The sequence below is a fragment of the Rhagoletis pomonella genome, unplaced genomic scaffold (genome assembly GCF_013731165.1).
Source record: "Rhagoletis pomonella isolate Grant_MI unplaced genomic scaffold, Rhpom_1.0 Rhpom_scaffold_00003, whole genome shotgun sequence".
Taxonomy (NCBI): Eukaryota; Metazoa; Arthropoda; class Insecta; order Diptera; family Tephritidae; genus Rhagoletis; species Rhagoletis pomonella.
The window spans coordinates 17,395,598-17,401,413 of record NW_023458557.1 but is presented as its reverse complement, the minus strand read 5'-3'; positions in this window follow the sequence as shown (position 1 = coordinate 17,401,413).

The window sequence follows — 5,816 nt, the reverse complement described above, 5'->3', positions numbered from 1 at the left end:
CAAGTAGTACTTATATGGTGTGACGTGGAAACGCCGCCAAGGAAATATGTTATATTGGTGTGACGTGCAAACGCTGCCAACTAAATAGCGAAATAAAGAAGCGTCACTATAAGAATCATTGGCGTATTTATTTTAACGTTTGGATAAGGGAACCCAACATCCGACCGAGCCACAGCCCAGCTATAGACCGGATAAACCGGGTTCGTTACAATTGGCGCCCAACGTGGGGCACTAGAACTCCAGCAACATACATTCGATGTAAAGTACCGCAAGGGTAAGTTGAACGTCGTTGCCGATGCACTGTCACGACAACCCCAAGACGTACAGCTCAACATATTAGTGCAGGATAAAGAGGCAACGGCCTACAAGTGGCTGGCCGAGAAAATGGCAGAGGTGAAGAGGACACCAGAAAAGTTCCCGGACTACACAATTGTAAACAACGAACTGTGTCGACACATCGCAGTCCAGATGGATGATGAAGACACAGTACCGTGGAAGCTATGCGCGGCAGCGCCACTACGTGAGAGAGTACTGAAGGAAGTTCACGATAGTCCAAGCGCAGGACACATGGGCATCCGCAAGACGATATCGAGAGCGACGGCACGTTACTACTGGCCCGGAATGTGCAGGGACATAAAGAGGTATGTCCAACAGTGTACTACCTGCCAGATTTACAAGCCCAGCCAACAGAAATCTGCGGGAAAGATGCTAACCCAGATCGCAGAAGAACCTTGGGCCACAGTATGCGCAGACTTTGTGGGACCATTGCCACGATCAAAGCACGGAAACACAACCATACTAATCTTTATCGACAAGTTTTCCAAAAGGGTAGAAATTGTGCCTCTACGGAAGGCGACAGCTGAAGGCCTCAACAAAGCGTTTCGAGAACGCGTACTCGCTAGATTTGGAATCCCGAAAATTGTAATAACTGACAATGGAACACAGTTCAACAGCAGAGAGTTCAAACGGCTACTACGAGAGTGCGGGGTTAAGCATCAACTCACCGCACCATACACGCCACAAGAAAATCCGACGGAGAGGGCAAACCGCATCATAAAGAGAATGCTGGCACAGTTTACCTGAAAATAACAGCGAAATTGGGACGACTTACTACCCGAAATGACACTAGCGCTTAATACCAGTATTTGCGAAGCCACCGGCTACAGTCCTGCCTTCTTAGTACCAGGACGCGAGCCGCGAGTACCAAAAGCCCTCTACGACGAACAAACTTTCAGTACCGGCCAAACGACGACGACACCAGAGGCGAAGGCAACGAAAATGCGAGAGATATTTGAGATGGTAAGGCGAAATCAGCAGACAGCGTCGATCGAGCAAGCGCGTCATTACAACTTGCGCAGTAGGAAATGGCAACCAGGGGTAGGTGACCGAGTGCTGGTGAAGGAGCATCACCTATCGAAGGCGATGGAAAACTTCGCGGCAAAACTTGCACCGAAGTATGCTTGGCCGTACCGAGTGACGAACTTCGTTTCGCCAGTAATCGTCGAATTAGACAAGGTACACAACGGTAAGAGGAGAACAGCACATCTGAGTGAGCTGAAGCCATTTTACGGCGATAAAGAGGCCGACACGGCAGAGTCACCAAAAATCCTCCCCCGGCATGCACCTGAGCCTAATTCGACGCAAGGCGAAGAATAGGTAAATTTCGGTCATAGACAGAAATGTGATAACTCGGCAATTGCCAAATAGGGGAGCGATTGCCATGAAAAGGAGACCCTAAGGGGAGAGAAGAAGAAGAGAAAATATAAGAGAAAAATAGGGAAGAAGAAGAGGGAGTTTAAAATAAAGAATAAGAAGCAGTTTAAAGGAAAGTAGAAGGAGTTTAAAAGAAAACAAGTAAGAGCAGCGCTGTCTTCGGCTATGCCGAAGGCTTCATACCTTTCATGAACATCTGCAAATTTTACTTTGACAGATTACTGCTTTTGAATACATCTGCATACATCGATAGAGGAGTTACATACTTATATAAAAAATCGCATCTAAACAATCAGAGGTATGGAAGATATACTTTATATGACACCAATCTAAGTGATTTTCACCGCTATGTGATCGGTATGTAAACCGGTAACACAATTTATTGGGTTTAGTTTCCTACATAAAGGAGATATATGGCAAAACCTGGTATCTGAACAATCAGTGCTATAGGAGATAAAGCTTATACAGCATAGATTTTGACGATTTTCTCAGTAGACTTTGTATTATTATTTATAAAATATCTTACGAAATTTATCGGTTTTAGCTGTTCAAATAAAGGAGTTTTACAGTAAAATCCCATATCTGAACAATCAGATGTATGGAAGATATATGTTGTAGTCATCCGATCCTTGTTATTTTCACTGTAAGTATTCTGTTAATAATTAGTGAAAATGGGGCGAAATTTCATGTTCCTAGCTGCATAATTGGAGGAGTTATGATAAAAGACCTCATATCGGAACAATCAGTTGTATGGGGGCTGCAGGTTATAGTGACCCGATCTTTGTTATTTTCACTGTAAGTCTTCTGTTGATAATGAGTGAAAACGGCGCGAAATTTCATGGTCCTAGCTACATAAATGGATGAATTATAACGAAAAATCTCATATCTGAACAATCAGTTGTATGGGAGCTATAGGTTATAGTGACCCGATCTTTGTAATTCCTGTAAGTATTCTGTTGATAATGGGTGCAAGTATTGCAAAATTTCATGTTCGTAGCTACATAAATGGAGAAGTTATAATGAAAAATCTCATATCTATATGTTATAGTGGTCCGATTCTTCCGGTTCCGACAAATGATTAATACATTATAAAAATACACCCACCTACCAAATTTGATCCGGATATCTCGAAAACTGAGAGACTAGATTGCATACAAACAGACAGACAGACGGACAGACGGACATGGCTAAATCAACTCAGCTCGACGTTCTGATCATATAAGTATACATTTTCATGGGTCTATCTCTTTTTGTTCTGGTACTTACAAACATCGGACCAAAGTTATAATACCATTTCATGCTCATGAAAGGTATAAAAAGGGAGAATGAGAAGAAGAAGAAGAAGAAGAAGAAGAAGAACGAGGTTGTAGCACGAAAATACTATGAAAAAAGGAGATAATTCATGCCAAGAGAAATAAACAAACAAAAAATTTTAATAGCATTAATATAAAAACAAACATAATAAGGCAATACAATTATTAATATGTATAAAAACTATTAATAAACAATGATGTCAGCAAATACAATAATAATAACAAATATAATAATAATAATTAATATCGTAAAACGGATACATCATTTACCAAGCTGGCAACACTACTCCGATATCGACATATCGATCCCTGCAAAAAAATCCCCCTTTTGGGAGAGTGGGCAACATTGCAACACAACAGCTGAATAAAACAATAACAAACTAAAATATTATAAACCAAAAAATAACAAAATGCAAATAATTTGGAAATATACAGTTTGTCGCGCAAAGGCAACTGTTTCCCAACTGTGTAATATAAAAGGACATCACAAAAAGGACCCGCTACTCAAAAAGTGAATGCAGCGATGGATACACGGGCAACTGGAGAAATTTTCAAGGCGATGGGCGTAAAGGACGACACTTTGAAAGTGCGTTTGCGCCGCCTGACGGAAGCAGAAATTAGGCAGCATACTGGCGTTGGTGGAGGAGAAGGCGTTGAAGACAACGCAAGTCAGGCCAGCACAGAGATTTACGTGCACGACAGCCCAAACAGCGGTGCGAGTGATGAGGGGCGCTGGAGTCCTGAATCATGGAACCCAAGCGACTACACGACTCGGAGTTTTGTAGCCAGCAGCGAGGCGGGTAGCGGCACATTTGCGCCAACAGAAGTATACGGCGATAGCAACGACGATGACTACGAGTGGCATCTAGGTGAGATAATAAGGGCGCCCACGCCGATCGAGGTGTCCGATGACAGCTATGACGAGCCGGGGCGAAATGGACATCGAACAGGAGGACTGCGAATGCCCAGGTAAGGGTTACATAGAGTATGTCCGGCGCATCACAATGACGATGCGAATTTTTAACTTGAAATTTGGTATGCAAACATATCCATGGTAGATGCTTATCTTAAGGTAGGTATGTATATATAAATCAGTTTGTAAAAGCAGGCGTGTCAGATAACATAAGCGTCAGTCAGTTTTAGTCAGTCATAACTTCGGAACTGCAAGTCACATGACTCCTTTAATTCCTTCTGGCGTGGGGTGAAACCCGCAGGTGAAAGCTAGTTTGAATACAAAAGTTCGTTAAATTTAAATATTTACAATCTTGGGCGATTTTAAAATGCAAAATGTAAGTAAATACTTGTTTACTTACTTAATTTAGTTAATTCCAATGATTTGAAAGGTACTCGGCTGAAAAAAGCTGTATTCGTAATCGGAATGCAATCTCAACCAAAGTCGATATAGAGAACCGGACAGTTACTACGACAAAGAAATTTATACGAATGTTGAAATAAGTGAGACTACAAGAAATATATTTGTAGGTCTTGTTTTTTTGGTCCTCTGAAAGACTTTTAAAAATTCTATACAAATGTCTTAGGTTTGAAATGCAACCGTGGACACTAGCTGGCAGGGAAACTTACAAGTTCCTGCAAATTTGCGTTCGGGCAGAAATTCGTAAGTTTCTCTACTTGAGAGAGAATTTGGGAGCATCTTTTCTTACCATCTGATATTTTGAGTGATAATTCTCGCTGGATTTTCGACGAACAAACCTATTGGGCCTCATGCATAAAAAGTGAGCTTAAGCTCCGACTCGATTTTCAGTACAAATTCTTGGGCTTGAGCTCACCCCTTCACTGCAAAAATTGAGTCTGAGCTTAAGCTCACTTTTTATGCATAAGGCCCATTGTCTTCCCAGAGAGTTTTGCTTTACATAGAAATTCGTGCTCTTTTATTTTCATTTTGTCGCATTTCAGTGTTGGTTCTTTTTTTAATTCAAGTTGGCCTTCGTTTTTTGGAATTTAAATAAGTTTGTTACGGAACGCATACATTGGGAGCAGCAGTGAGTGCAGGCGGCATGACACAATGGGGTGCACTGTGGCTAGTCATGTCGGCTGGGCGGGGTTCTTGCCTCACTACTGTTCCCTGCGCCATAGCAGAGAAGTCATGCCTGTCAAACATCCCAACGGACGAACACACAACAATTCAAAAATAAAAAAAAATCCGTTGGTACAAACAAAAAAGCTGAAAGAAAACGTTAAATTCAATGTTTAAAATAAACTGAAAAATCAACAGAAAGCAGAATCCAAACTAAAACTGAAATAAGAAATGAACCAAAAACACAAAAAAAAACTAAGGCCGAATATGAGGCACCACCGCTGGTATTGTGGTGCCGGGTGCTGGCCCACCCACCCTCACCATGGCTACTGGCGCACCCTAATATCAGTAGCCCCATTATTAAAGTCCTTACATGCCTTCTTAAATAACGAGAGAAGTCAGCATTCCCATTTGAATTATACAAAATTTATTTATAAAACTTCATCTCCTTAGCGTAATTCTTAAATCTATTTCCTAACATCCAAAAATAAGAATATAAGAAAACTAAAGCAAGGTAAGTAATTAAGGTAAGTGTATATCCGGTAAGTAAAGATAAGTCTAATTAAGTAGGTATATTTAGGATAAGTATGTTAAGGTAAGTTAATTCAATTTAATTTGGGTAAGTAAACTGAGTTAAGCCTAGTTAAGTTTAGGTTCGGGTTTTATTTTAGTTTTAAGGTATTTAATCTATTTTATTTTAATTTTCTATTTTTTCTATCTTGTGTTGGTATTGCGTTTTGGTTTTCGTTTTATAT